At 38.5% G+C, this 16,125-nt stretch overlaps 1 pseudogene; it reads left to right on the top strand.

Moving 5' to 3' along the window:
• Positions 1-7,622: 7,622 nt before the first annotated feature.
• Positions 7,623-13,949, top strand: LOC113837281 (annotated as a pseudogene).
• Positions 13,950-16,125: the final 2,176 nt, after the last annotated feature.

Genomic DNA, 16,125 nt, shown 5'->3' with positions numbered 1-16,125 from the left:
AATTGGAAAAGAAGAAGAAAAACTTTCACTATTTCAGAGGATAGGATAGTCTACCTAAGTGACCTGAAAAACTCTACCAGGGAGCCTCTACAGCTGATAAACACCTTCTGCAAAGTATCAGGATACAAAATTAACTCAAAAAATCAGTAGCCATACTATATACAGTTGATAAACACAATGAGAAAGAAATCAGAGAAACATTACCCTTCACAATATACACAGACAACATAAAATATCTTCAGGTAATACTAGCCAACAAGGTGAAAGACCTGTACAGTAAGAACTTTTAGTCTTTAAAGAAAGAAATTAAAGAAGATACTAGAAAATGGAAGACCTCCCATGCTCTTAGATAGGTAGAATCAACATAGTTAAAATGGCAATCTTGCCTAAAGCAATCTATAGATTCAAGGCAATCCCCATCAAAAATCCAACAAAGTTCTTAACAGACGTTAAAAGAACAATACTCAACATTATATGGAAAAACAAAAAACACAGGATGGCCAAAACAACCCTGTACAATAAAGGAACTTCTGGAGGCATCACCATCCCTGACTTCAAACACTATTATGGAGCCATAGTCCTGAAAACAGCTTAGTATTGGCACAAAAATAGACAGATAGACCAGTGGAATTGAATTGAAAACCCTGATATTAATCCACACATGTATGAACACCTGATTTTTGACAAAGAAGCTAAATCTATACAATGGAAAAAAGATAGCATCTTCAACAAATTGTGCTGGCACAACTGGATTCAGACATGCAGAGGATTGCAAATAGATCCATATCTGTCACCACACGCAAACTTAAGTGCAAATGGATAAAAGATCTCGACATAAATCCAGCCACACTGAATCTTATAGAAGAGAAAGTGGGAGATACCCTTGAAAGAATTGGTAGAGGAGACTGCTTCCTGAATATAACACCTGTAGCACAGACATTAAGATCTACAATTAATAAATGGGACCTCCTGAAACTGAGAAGCTTCTGTAAAGCAAAAGACACAGTCAGTAAAACAAAACGATAGCCTACAGAATGGGAAAAGATTTTCACCAACCCCACATCTGACAGAGGGCTGATTTCCAAAATATACAATGAATTCAAGAAACTAGCTACCAAAACCCCAAACAATGAAATTAAAAAATGGAGTGTATATCTAAATAGAGAATTCTCAACAGAGGAAGCTGTAATGGCTGAAAGACACTTAAGAAAGTGTTCAAAATCCTTGCCATCAGAGAAATGCAACTCAAAACAACTCTGAGATACCATGTTACACCGGTCAGAATGGCTAAAATCAAAAATACCAATGACAATCTATGCTGGAGAGGATGTGGAGAAAAAGGAACACTCCTCCATTGCTGGTGGTAATGCAAACTTGTAGGACCTCTTTGGGAATCAGTATGGCAGTTCCTGAGGAAAATGGGAATCAGTCTACCTCAAGATGCATCAATTCCTTTCTTGGACATATACCCAAATATTGCACGTTCATACAACAAGTACATATATTCAACCATGTTCATAGTGGTCTTCTCTGTAATAGCCAGAACCTGGAAGCAACCTAGATGACCCTCAACTGAAGAATGGATGGAGAAAATGTGGTACATTTACAAAATGGAGTACTACTCAGCTGAAAAAGGAGTGGAATCTTGAAATTTGCAGGCTAAGGCAATAAGACGACAAAAGAAGATCAAGGGGATACAATTTTGAAGGCAGAAGTCAAACTATTGCTATTTGGTGATGCTATAATATATATGAGCAAGGGAATTCAAGACCATGAAGGTGAAATCTAAAGAGACAGCTGAATCAAACTAGTGGGAACTCATGAAATCTACACCAATAGTGTACAACCATGAAGAGACCAAAGAAGATACTTTCCATGTGAGAGAAAATTGTGTAGCTGGGTCTATCTGAGGGGCCAATGCTCAGAAGACTAGAATCTATCCCTCGAGCATGAGCTTGCTTGTTGGAGCCCATTCCCTATGGTGGGATGCCATGTTCAGCCTGAATTCACGTTGGAGGGGCTTGGTCTTACGTCAACTTAAGTTGACCATGGTTGGTCAACTTCCCATGTCAGCCATTACTTTGTGGGAGTAGTAGATGAGTGTGGGTAGGGAGGGAGATGAGGGGAGGTGGGAACAATGTTGGGAGGGAGAAATTTGGTTGGAATGCAAAATGAAGTTTAAAAACTAACCTTAAAATTATGTTTTTGTTGCAAACAGATTCTTCTTTCATATAATACATGCTAACCATAGTTTCCCTCTGTCCAAGCCTTATAAACTCCACCAAACTTTCCTCCCCAAAGGATACACTCCGGATCCCTCTCATTTCAGAACAGAATATCCAACAAGTGACAAAAACCAACATGACAAAATAAAATGCAATAAATAAAGACCCCTCACACTGGTGCTGGAAAAACAATCCAACAGGAGAAAATGAGTACTCACATTGATTCCACTAAAATCAGGAACACGATTAGGCTGTCCACTCTCGGCTTATCTATTCCATACAGTACTCAGAGTTCTAGCTGGAGCAATAAGACAACAGTAGGAGGAGGGCCTGGTCCTGGTGGAACATATAGTGCCAGATTATGTAGACGCCACACGGGAGCCCTTAGCAATGAGGGGGAGTGGACTGGGCTGGTCTGGGGGACAGGTGACAGGGGTGGGAGGAGGCAAGTGGTGTTGGGAGCACTGGTGAGAGGGAGAGCTGTGGTTGGAATGTAAAATGAAATCAAAAAACAAAAAAGAAAAAAATCAAAATTTAAGTTATTTTATGAACACACATGTCATAAGGAGTGGGTCAATAAGAAAGGAAATGAGAGCAGATAATCAATTCCAGACTTTATTAAAATACATGTGCATGTATAAAACACTCAGATATCTTAAATAATAAAGGTTAAATAAAACCTCTAAAATTTGAGAATGTTGGTTTGTGTTGGAAGAAGTCAGTGAAGTGTGGAATCCAAAGGTGCAGAGGGACTTCTCTCACTTTTACACGAATATGACCTCTAAGATTCTACCACCTTCCACAGGAGACCCAGTCATCATTCCGGAATCATGAAAACTCATTGCCTCTCCCTATTACCTTATGCCACTGGGTAAATACACAAGGAACTCAAAAAATGTCATTGCCAATAAACAACTAAAAATTTTGTTTATTGTGTAGTCTCTCACACATGGTGCTGTCCTTGTCACTGAAGGTGAAATGAAAATTGCAGTTCTGGAGGGAGGTGAGGTCACAGAGTCACAGACCTCTACATCACCCTTGTTCCAACTCTCCCACACTGAGGCTTATTGATGACTCTGGATCTGCTCATTGAACCCACCAACCTGCGGAGACAAGAAGGAGGTGAGTACTGTGTATTTCAGGCTGAGTGGTAAAATTAGAAAAAGAGAGGCCTGAGTAAGTGTTCGTGTCTTGTATAGGATCTTGTGTAGAAACAGATCCATGGACTAGACAAAATGCAGAAGAATAAATGGCACAGCTAAGAGATGAGCTAGACAGATCCAAGTTTTCCTAACCTTGTATCCATTTTATTTCTTAGTATAATCTATGTTTTCCATGGATTGTGAGTGTGAGTAAGACAAGGATAATTCAGCCCAAATCACTATCAGTTTAAGGTTTGTATTAATACGTCAATGTGATAATTCACAACACCTTTCATATTGTGGAGACTATTTCTTCAATAATAATTATTTTGAGCTTATTTCACTATGGTTTCATGTCATAGAAAACAGTATAATGAAAATTAATTTGCACACATCCCATAGAAGAGCAGGATGTGACTACGGTTGTGGAGTAAAGAAGCAGTACCTGAATATCTAGTGAATGGCATTTATTGATATTGGAAGGCAGAGCCTTGTTCATGGTCCACCAGGGTTCTATCCCTGTGCTAAATATGCATTAACACTTAACATGATCAATACTAACAATGGGAGGCACTTAATGCTCACACTGGACAAGATTAGAGATTTTACATTCTTCTCATTGCATTATATCATTTTACATGCCTATTTCTGTGTGAATTCATTATACATTTCATTCCCATGTGGTTCTTAATGTAAGAATTAGCAAATATGACAGGTGTGTTTTAAAAATCCTTTAATCACAGAACTTTTCTGGATGAGAAGGCACATCTCTGTAAACTTGAACTCAGCATGGTCTATAGAGTGAGTATTGAGACAGTCAGAGCAAGATCATGACGCCCAGTTTTATAAAACAATAATATCGGGGCACAGAGGCAGGCAGATCTCTGTGAGTTTGAGTGCAGCATGGTCTCCAGAGCGAGTGCCAGGATAGTCTCCATAGCTACACAGAGGAACCCTGTCTCGAAAAACCAAAATAAAAGAAAGCAAAATAATAGTAAAGAGTACATACATGCTGAATTTTAAAAGTAATATTTTAGCAAGTTAGTATATATCACATGGTATTGGCTATTAATCACATATTAGTGTTTCCTTTTATAATTTGTACAGATTTAATGGTGTTAGTAATTCCTCTGTTTACCTAGCATATTTCTCTTCCCCGAAATATTAGCAATTCATATTTTTGGTGGCATCATGTATATCAGGTCCATTCTGTAATTCTGAAACAAAACTGAAAGAATAAATAGTTTTATGTCAGGTCAGACCATACTGAAAACAATGCCCCCAGATGCAGTGGAATTTGAGTTTACCTAAGAATTAATCCATCATTAAATGTTAAAACTTATTTGTTTCATATATTTCTTTATTTTGAGTTAATGTCTGTTTTCCCTGCATGTCAATATGAGCACTGTGAGAATTCAGTGCATTCAGAGGCCAATAGATGATGACGAAAGCCCCTGAAACTGGAATTCCAGACAGATATAAGGCACCCTATGGTGCTGGGGAACAAAATGGGATCACCTGCAGACACCAGCACATTTTTCCTCGGCACTGAGCATCTTCTATATTTACAGCACATGGCATACAGTAGGATACCAAAAACATGAACAGAAATCAAATGAGCAACACAAACTACAAAGAAGGGTGTAGTATGCTACAGATCTCCTATCATGGTTTTGTAAGCACAGCCTGAGGTGACTGTGTTTCTGTAACAATTTTTATGTTCAAGTCTTTGCAATATTTACTGTGACTCTAAGCAATTTTTGCTTTAAAGAGTCCCAAGTCCTTGTGATTCTTAATTTAGTCCATTAAACTGGAAATACTGGTATTGTCTAGACCCTACAGTTTTAAGAAGGTGAAAAACTGAGCTCATGGCAGTAACTTATATATTGTCATGGCTGTTTTACACTTACACTAGCCATATTTAAATCACAAAATTGTTCTTTCCATTATTCACTTACCACTTTATAGAATTTTAGAAAGTGAAAGTTTTCATTTGAGAATGCAAGATGTCCATGAATCTAACCAGTGTGATCATACTCTACCTTCTGTGCAGAATCCTGTAACCAGTGTGATCACACTCTACCTTCTGTGCAGGATCCTACAATTCTTAAGACAAAGGTCCATTGCATTATCAGATTTTTCTTAGTGACCTCACTGATAAAACATGAAAGTAGTTTCAGGCTGAAGTTGATGCTGGTACCTGTCTCTTCTGTTTAACTATGCTCTTACTTCCCTACAACAGAAGCAGTAGGATTCCAACTACTTGGCAAGAAAGTGGAATAGATTCCTCTTGTTCATTGTCATTCAAGGGTTCTCCAACACCACAAAAATCTTACAATGAACCATCTTGTCATTAATTTAATTTCCTTCCACACATATGTGGCAGGGTAGGTGTGGTGGCATGAATTTCCTAGAATGTTCCTGGCCTCTCAGCAAGGTAATGATCCAGGGTAGGTGGAACTTTTAACAGTTTCCAGAGATACTGGGTTTTCATTTGTCTCCTGTTGAACACTGACTATCTTAAAAGGTGTTATAGCTGCTCCCTGTACTCCAGAAAGGTGGTCCAACCCCTTAACAAGGCAAGTGTAAACCAACCTTGAAGGCAGGGACAAGGGGAGTTGATACTGCCCCATTTGAGGTAGATGGCCAGAGTCTCTCAGAATAACCTGCTACCACTCAAACCCAGATTCAGTCCTGGAGTTGGTCCAAACAACATCTACCCCTTCTAGAACCTCATGCTTGAGCTTCTGAAGGGACTTGTCCTCTGCAGCAATACTTAGAGTATCTCTGAGACTTGTTTGCCCGCCACAGAATACCCCAGAGGAACTCCAGTGAGGATCCAGCGATGATGGTTTACCAGAAACCAGATGATTTAACCAGACCAGTGGCTCAAGGCAACGAACATTTGCTTAATATATCTTCTCATAGAGGATCTTTTTAATCCTCTTATGGGTCCCATTACAATTTTCTGAGCTTGCCACACACTAACTCCCACATTAAAATTTAAAAGCTAAGAAAAAACAACGACACAAGGTTTACTGTGATTCTTCTCTGTTTGTATTTCCTCACATAATAGAATACTTTCAATTTTCTGATATATCCATTCTCTGGAGTGTTTCTCCAGTGCACAAATAAAGGAAACTGCTATTATCTGGTACTTCCCAAGGTCATCAGTTTGTTTTAAATTCTTCATATTCCAACATAATTACGCAAGCTGACTCTCATTACATGGCTGAATGATGAGTGGAGCAATCACACCTTTCCAGAGGCTTCTTGGTTCAGCCTGGTACTAATTCACACCTGCTTCTCCCTACTTTTTCAGTGTAATCTCACGCTTCTTAAAAGGGTTTAGACACATTACCTGAGTGAATAGAATAGAATATTGTGTCTTGAGAGTCTTCTCCGAGTGCACTGATGAGCGGTCTAATCCAAAGCCACATTCTTCTCCCATTTACAAACTAGAATTCTGATTGGTGACACATTGTCCCAAACATAGTTTCAACAGAGATCTTGAACATTCGTGCATTAGAAATCATTCTTCATATAGTGACATTAACCTTATGATTTCAGCTGACAATTTCTGTGTGCTATCATCCCTTTGAATGTCCACAGTGATCTAACAGCTGTACCCTAAGAATGTACATATCTGTGTTTCTGTCTAGGTGGTGTGACTTGCATAAAAGATAGATTTTAACATAAGATACATGTTGTTACTGAAAACATCATTTGAATACATTTTATGCCCTTTACAAAATTTTCATTTGTAACTGTAGAAATATCATGAATAGTATTAAAAGTTTTTCATTTTTCAGATTTTAATGTAAATGAGATATACAATAAGAATTGGCAATTTTTTAGTTTGGTACAAATGATTGAAATTTTCTTCATATACAGCATAGTTAGAAAATGCTGGTTTATTACCACAGTCTTGGACTATGGTTCCTGGTATTGCCCCTTGTACCAATTGCTTCTAACAGGCCAAATAAAATATCCCACAATTTGACACACTCTATGATACGATGAAGGCATACCATCCATTCACATAGTCATGATCAGGCTTTAGACTTCTTAATATCCATATCATTGTAAGTTATAATTGAAAATATCATAAACTTGGAGAAAATTTTGTTATGTAGTCTAGTCTGGTTTGGCGATCTTGCCTCGCTGTAGATTTTGGGTTATTAACATATTCATTCATTTTGAGCAGAGAAATGTCTTTGTCCATTATTTAAAGAGAATCTTGCCTAATAACAGAATGTATTTCTGGACTCTGATCATCTAAATAATTTTCTTATCACTAACTACAGTAGGAATTCTTGGAAATTTCTCTGTGTTTCACTACTATCTGGTCTGCTATGCAGACTGCAAATTAAAGACTGTAGATTTGATTCATGTGCACCTGATGGCATCCAACACCCTGATCATTCTCTCTAAAGGAGTGCCCCACACGATGGCAGTTTTTGGTTTGAAGCAGTTTTTAAATGATATTCAATGCAGATTGATTTTGTACATTGAAAGAGTTGGCCGCAGTGTGTCCATTGGCTCCACCTGCCTCTTGAGTGTCTTCCAGGCCATCACCATCAGTCAGAAGGAATCCTGTTGTAAGGATCAAAAATTCAAAGATGCTAAGTACATTGGCTGCTCCATTTCCCTTCTCTGGGTCTTGTACATATTCATACATTTCATTTTCCTTGTAAATCCACTTATCAAAAGGTCTAGTAACAATGTGACAGGAAAAGAAGATTTTGGACACTGCTCTATTGCAGGACGGAGTGGAATCAATGAATCACTCTATGCAGCATTGGTGGTATGCCCTGAAATCTGCTTTTCATTGCTCATGGTCTGGTCTAGTAGCTCTATGATTGTCATTCTGTACAGACACTAGCAGAGGGTTCAGCACATCCATAGCGCCCATGGTTCCAGCAGAATCTCCCCTGAGTCCAGAGCCACCCAGAACATCCTGGCACTAGTGTCTACCTTTCTGGCATTTTATACTGTCTCTGCTATCTTACAAGGCTGTGTGGCTCTTTTGTATAATCCTAGTTGGTGGCTGGTGAACATCAATCACATCACTTTTCTGTGTTTTCCTTGTTTTGGACCCTTTGTTCTTATTAATCATTACTCCATCGTTTCAAGACTCAGTTTGGTCTGGATGAGGAATATAAACTCACTTATTCTTAAATAAATGGTATAGTTTCTGTGGGATCCACTTGTTTAGTCACCCATCTCCCTCACAAAGTTAGAACAGAATGTGAAGTAGGTAGTGCCCTGTCCTTTTACTATTAATGCAAATGTTACATCTTAGAGTTTTGTAAGCTGATTGACTTAGCTGTCCACATTAGCCTTTCCCAATGTATGAGGAAGATTTCACTCATCAACTTTCAGCATCAAGGGTTCCCTTTGTCCAAATGATGTACAAAGAGTTAGCAAAAATGTTCTCCATCAAGCTACCCTTCTGGCTTTCATTTGTCCAAGGCATGCTGAGTGTTGCTTACTTCACAGAAATCATATTGGTCAAAAAATCCATCTGCAAAGAAAACTAATACAGTGGCTGGCCAGGAAGTTGTGCTTCAGGAGTCCCTTGTCTATTTACAACTGTTCTAGTCTTCAGCAGTACCAGAAAATTTCTTCTATCTTACCTTCCTACATACCCCACTTTCAGATGCTATAGAGGCAATCATATTAGCTTGCTCTAAGCTGGTACCAACAGTCTTCACCATCTCCAAACAGAGCACCTCATGAGACCACGTATTGAAAAACTATTATCCATACCTTTTACCTCATGCAGAAATTGAGTGCAAATAAATGGTGGTTTCAATGTCATCTATATTTTTCTTTGCCAATATTTTTGAGAAATTTTGAATCTATGTTCATCATGGATATTAGAATGTAAATTACTGTTTTTAATTTTCTGTTGTTATCTGGTTTTGGCAGCAGTGTAATGTGGACTTCATTAATAAAGTTTGGAACATATTTGGCATATACATTATGGAAATCAGTTTTCAGGGTTCTCAAAACAATAAATAGAGCTGATATATTTCCTAACTTTTACACTCAAGGGAATATATTCAGAAACCTCCATTTATTTCCATAGATATTTCTGCCCATCCATGTTTATTGCTACTCTAGTTACATGCAAATTGAGCCCACATTTATAACCATGAATATATAAATCTATAATCGAATTTGTGCTTACATATGAAATGGTATACTATTAAAATATTGTTAGACATGAAATCACAAAATTGTAGAAAAATTATGGCCTTATGATGAATAAGATTAATCCAGGTATTACAAACTCAGAAAACAAATCACATGTTCTCTTCCTATAAAGTGCAAATCTGCTTATATGTATAGGTTCGTGTAACTTTACTATCAGGTTTTGAAAGGAGACAAAGAAAAATAATGTTAGGCAATGGTAGGGAAATTAACTCATGAGTTATGGAAAAGATATCAAGATAAATATTTTTTTCTATTTTCAACTAAGCCATTTTTCATCCTGTGGTGAATAAGGGTATGAAAATGTAATTGGTGGAAACAATGTAAAACCATGAGCAATCCAAGGCTTCTTTGAAGTATATAGATCTAAATTGAAATAAATTGAATTTGGTTCTGGCCAAGTGTTCTTTTCTTTTCTCCATTTTTTTAATATTAGAAGCAAAATTTACATGCTTTACATGTCAATCCCAGTTCCCTCTCCCTCGCCTCCTCCCCTGGCCACCCACTAACTCCCTACCCATCCCATACCCTTTATGTTCCCCAGGGAGTGTGAAGCCTTCCAAAAGGTGGTCTTCAGAATCTGTCATATCCTTCTGGATAGCACCTAAGCCCTCCAATATGTGTCTAGACTCAGGGTGTATCCCTCTTTGTGAAATGGGCTCCCAAAGTCCATTCCTATCCTATGGATAAGTACTGATCTACTACAAGAGGCCCCATAGATTTCTGAGGCCTCCTCACTGACACCGACATTCATGGGGTCTGGATCAGTACCATGCTCATTTCCCAGATATCAGTCTGGGGACCAAGAGCTCCCCCTTGTTCAGGCCATCTGTTTCTGTGAATGTCACCAGCCTGGTCTTGACCCCTTTGTTCATCACTCCTTGTCTGCAACTGGATTCCTTTTCAGTTCAAGGTTTTGCTGTGGGGGTCTGCTTCTACTTCTACCAGCTGCTGGATGAAGGCTATACTACGGCATATGAATTAGTCATCAATCTCATCATCAGGAGAGGGCATTTTAAGGTAGCTTCTCCTGTGTTGCTTAGGTTGTTAGTTGGTGTCATCATTGTAGCTCTCCAAACATTTTCCTAGTGCCTGATTTCTCTTTAAACCTAAAATGTCTCCCTCTATTATATTATCTCTTATCTTTGCTGTCTTCTGTCTTACCCCAGTTCAACCTCCCTGTCCCATCATGTGGTCCTCAAACCTCCTTTTCTGCCATTTTTTCATCCTGTGGTGGATAAGGGCATAAAAATGCAATTGGTAGAAACTGTAAAACTATGACCAAAGCTCCATGGCTTCATCGTAGCTTCTGAAGTATATAAATCTAAAATGAAATAAACTGAATTTGGACCTGGCCAAGTGTACTTTTCTTTTCTCCATCTTTATTTAAATTAGAAACAAAATTGCTAGGGGCTGGAGAGATGGCTCAGAGGTAAGAGGGTCGACTGCCCTTCCAGAGGTCCTGAGTTCAATTCCCAGCAACTACGGTGGCTCACAACCATCCATTGTGAGATCTGGTGCCCTCTTCTGCTATGCAGATATACATGGAAGCAGAATGTTGTATACATAAAAATAAATAAATAAATAAATAAATAAAATCTTTTAAAAAATAAAGAAACAAAATTGCTTTACATGTCAATCCCAGTTCCCTCTCCCTCCCTACTTAGCTCCCCCCACTAACTCCTCACCCATCCCATACCCTTTGTGCTCCCTAAGGAGGGTGAGGCCTTCCATAGGGGAGTCTTCAGAGCCTGTCATATACTTTTGGATAGCCTGTAAGTCCTCTCCTGTGTGTCTAGGCTCAGAGGGTATCCCTCTATGTGGAATGGGATACCAAAGTCCATTCCTACGCTATAGATAAGTATTGATCTACTACAAGAGGCCCCATAGATTTCTGAGGCCTCCTCACTGACACTGACATTCATGGGACATGGATCAGTCCTATGCTGGTTTCCCAGCTATCAGTCTGGGGACCAAGAGCTCTCCATTGTTCAGGTCAGCTTTTTCTGTTGGGTTTCACCAGCCTGGTATGGACCCCTTTGCCCATCAGTCCTCCTCCTCTGCAACTGGATTTCAGTTCAGTTCAGTGTTTAGCTGTGGGTGTCTGCTTTTACTTCCATCAGCTGCTGAATGAAGGTTTTAGGATAGCATGTAAGTCAGTCATCAATCTCATTATCAGGGGAGGGTATTTAAGGTAGTCTCTCCTTTGTTGCTTACATTGTTACTTGGTGTCATCCTTGTAGATCTCTAGACTTTTCCTTAGAGCCTGATTTCTCTTTAAACCTACTATGTCTCCGTCTATTATGGTAGAAACTAGAAAAATATTACAAAGAATCAATGAAACAAAGAGTTGGTTCTTTGAGAAGATCAACAAGATGGATAAACCTCTATGCAAACTAATCAAAAGGCAGAGGGAGCATGCAAATTAACAAATCAGAAATGAAAAGGGGGATATAACAACAGACACTGAGGAAATCCAGAGAATAATCAGATCATGCGTTGAAAACCTGTACTCCACAAAATTTGAAAATCTAAAGGAAATGGACAGTTTTCTGGATAGATGTCACTTATGAAAATTAAACCAAGAACACATAAGCAATTCAAATCGACCTATAACCCCTAATGGAATAGAAGCAGTCATCAAAAGCCTTCCAACCAAAAAAAAGCCCAGGATTGATGGCTTCACTGCAGAATTCTACCAGAAATTCAATCAAGAGCTAATACCATTACTCCTCAAATTGTTCCACAAAACAGAAGCAGCAGGGACATTGCTAAATTCTTTTTATGAGGCTACAATCACTTTAATACCCAAGTCACACAAAGATACAACTAAAATAGGGAACTACAGACCAATATCCCTCATGAACACTGATGCAAAAAATACTCAACAATATATAGGCGAACTGAATCTTAGAACACATCAGAAAAATCATCCACCCTAATCAATTCCACTTGTAGGCATATATAGCCAAAAGAAGCACATTCATACAACAAGGACATCTGTTCAACGATGTTCATAGCAGCACTATTTGTAATAGCCAGAAACTGGAAGCAGCCTAGATGCCCCTCAACTGAAGAATGGATAGAGAAAATGTGGTACATTTACACAATGGAGTACTACTCAGCAGAAAAAAAACAATGGAATCTTGAAATGTGCAGGAAAATGGATGGAACTAGAAGAAACCATTCTGAGTGAGATAACCCAATCAGAAAAAGACAAACATGGTATGTACTCATTCATATGTGGATTTTAGACATAGAGGAAAGGATTACCAGCCTACAATCCACACTGCCAGAGAAGCTAGGAAACAAGGAGGGCCCTAAAAGAGACATACATGATCCCCTGGAAAAGGGTCACGATCCCCTGAGCAAATTGAGAGCATGGGAAGAGGGGGGAGGGAGCTACGAGAATGAGAAGGGAAGAAGAGGAAGGATGCAGAGGTCATGAGGGGGCAGAAAGGTTGAGTCAGGTGTAGATTAGAAGAAAGGATATGGGATAGGTTGGGTTTTAGTTGGGAGGTGGCAGGGGAGGAGGGGAGGGAGAAGGGAACTGGGATTGTCATGTAATTCAATCTTGTTTGTAATTCAAATAAAAAAGGTCAAAAAAGATTGAAAAGCTATTTTTAATAAAATGAGTATTTTACTTTTAAAAATGTGTTAATGAACTGAATATATTTTACTAAGAAATAAGGATTTCCAAAAATGATTTTAAAATGAGTTTACATCCTCTCCATCATGAAATTTAGATTATTTTAGGAACACATGTCCAATGGAGTGGGTCCATCAGAAAGGAATTGGAAGTAGATAATCAGCTTGTTTCTTGGGCCCATTTGATTGGACACTGCTCCACTGCAGGCTGGGATGAAATGAATGGCTTACTCTATGCAGCATTGGTGGTGTGCCCTGAAGTCCTTTTTTCCTTGCTTATGGCCTGGTCCAGTGGTTCCATGATTGTCATTCCATACACACACAATAAGAGGGTTCAACACATCCATAGCACCCATGGTTCCAGGAGAAGCTCCCCTGAGTCCAGAGCCATGCAGAACACCCTGGTCCTGGTATTTATCTTCCTGGCTTTTTACACTCTCCCCTCTATCTTACAAGGCTGCATAGCTCTTTTGCATAATCACAGCTGGTGGCTGGTGAACAACACTCGCCTCACTTCTTTATGTTTTCCCTCTTTTGCACCCTTGGTTCTTATGAATCATTACTCCAGACTACCTAGACTCATTTTGGTTCAGCATAAGGAATATAAGTCACTGATTCTTATTTTGAGTATGAAAATGATATGTTTTGTGTGGTGTGCAGATGTTACTCACCTATCACTGTCACACAGATGGACTCAAAGATGGAGATCATTTGATTATGTTATTGTATGACCCAAAATGTTCTTTCATTTTCCCTTTACTGAAAAAAGATTATTTTGTTATATAATATATCCTGATTACAGTTTCTCCTCACTCTCCTCCCCACACTTCCTCTCCACCTCCCCTTCCATGCTCACACACTTTCTTACTGTCATTATGAAAGAATAGGTTTCTGAGGCATAACAACAATGCGTAACAATACAAAAGATAATTTTTAAAAAAAACTCATTGAGACTGCACAAGTCAAACCAACAAAAGTAAAGGTCCCAAGAGAAGGCACAAGAATCAGAGAACCACTCGTTCATAAACTCAGCTGACTCATAAAAATACTACAGTGACAGCTATGATACAAATGCAGAAGACTAGATGACAACCCGTTCAGTCCCTGTGCTTGTGGCTTTGGTCTCCATGAATTCGTAGAAGGTTTTACTAAATTGATTCAGTGGTCCATGTTCTCTTCGTGTCATTCATCACCCTCTGGCTCTTACCCTCTTTCTGCCTCCTCTATGATGGGCTTGTCTGAGCTCTGAAGGGATGGATTTGATAGAAACATTCAATTTTCTATCCCTGATGTCATAAGTACTTTTTATCACATCAGGATTCTTGCACAAAGTGACAGGAGATACAGGGGTAATGCCTCAGCATAATAATGGATACTTACAACAAACTTTCAACCAAGTGCTAGGACCCAAGAATATTATACACAGGACTCATAAGTTTGCTGACCACAACTGGTGATGATTAACCTTCAAAGGCGTCCACAATGTTTCTAAATAATACCAATGATGAGGTATATCATGCAGAACCCAAGTCTTTGAAAGGATTTTCTATTGATTCATATCAGTAACAGAACAATTTGGGGAAAGGATCAAACATTAAGGAATATAAATGAGTACAAATAATGAAATTACCTGGAGAATATTGAATAATTGCATGGTGTTTAGTCGAACACATATAGATTCGGAGGACGCACAGAACAAGGCTATGGAAGAAACAGATGTTTGAAAATGGACTTAATACTAGCGAGGTCGCTTCTAAGGAACCTAAACTAATAAAAAACAGACAGTCACTCAAAGAATTTGCAGGGTGGAGAATGGACTAATTACAGAGTATTGAGGTATGATAAGGTGTAATGGATTTGTTAAACTCTCAATGGCAGAAAGATAGTGGATGTAGGGTGTGGACAATATTTTCACAATGACTCTGTCAGACCACTGTACCCTTATCTGACCATAGAGAGGTCATGACACTAATAACATTGTCTATGAATTCAGGTCCCACACATGCCAAGCTTTAGACACAGTAATAGCTGTCAATGTAACTAGAGTTTTTCTAGAAGTTGATTTAAGACTTCTTGAAAAATTGTTGGGTCCACTCTTTGGAAATGATCATATATGATGAGACCCATTATTTTGTGTAATTGATGTCCTATAGGCAATATCTAGCTTCAGAGTGGTGCCCAATTATCCTCTTATGGGTAGAGGAGATGGGTCCTTTGAAAGCTGGCTTTCAAATTCATAGCCTCTTTTATTTTAGTTACCTATATAATTATGTAAATATAGTGATATATTATCATTGTATAAATATAATATAATATATTAGAAGGTGTTAAATATGATAAATATGCTGGTTTCATAATGATTACCACTATATTCATATTTGTAATGTGCTAAATTGATTGTGCTGATGATATATATGTTTTTTTATGTCTGGCCACATGCTATAGGATAAAAAATTCCCTAGGGAAGACTGATGTTTTCTTTATCTACACTAATTAATTTCATGTAGCTGTCCATGCACATGAACCTCGTCAGAGTTCCCATCTATGTTGGCATGGCATTTGTTCACAGAAATTCTTGGAACAAGAATTTTGTGACTCTGAATTGTGACTCTTCAGGCCCTGTTTTGAAAATGGTAGTCTTGAAATTTCATGAATAAACTTAATACTCGCTCACGTGGAGAAAAATCCATGCCTGGTACTACACATAGCTTACTGGTTTAACGACTGATAAGGCTGTTGGCATGGAAGACATCCTACTATTTCCACCTTTCCAAACCACTATAATTTAAAACTGCATTCTCTATTTTCTCTGAAACCTACAGGTATGAATAGGTCTCAGCCCTAATCAGCAAACAGCATCAATTTGTAACAGATAGAGAGCATTAGTACAC

The sequence above is a fragment of the Cricetulus griseus genome, chromosome 9 (assembly GCF_003668045.3).
Source record: "Cricetulus griseus strain 17A/GY chromosome 9, alternate assembly CriGri-PICRH-1.0, whole genome shotgun sequence".
NCBI classification, from domain to species: domain Eukaryota; kingdom Metazoa; phylum Chordata; class Mammalia; order Rodentia; family Cricetidae; genus Cricetulus; species Cricetulus griseus.
The sequence above is the reverse complement of the archived record's forward strand: the minus strand, read 5'-3'. Positions and strand labels throughout refer to the sequence as shown.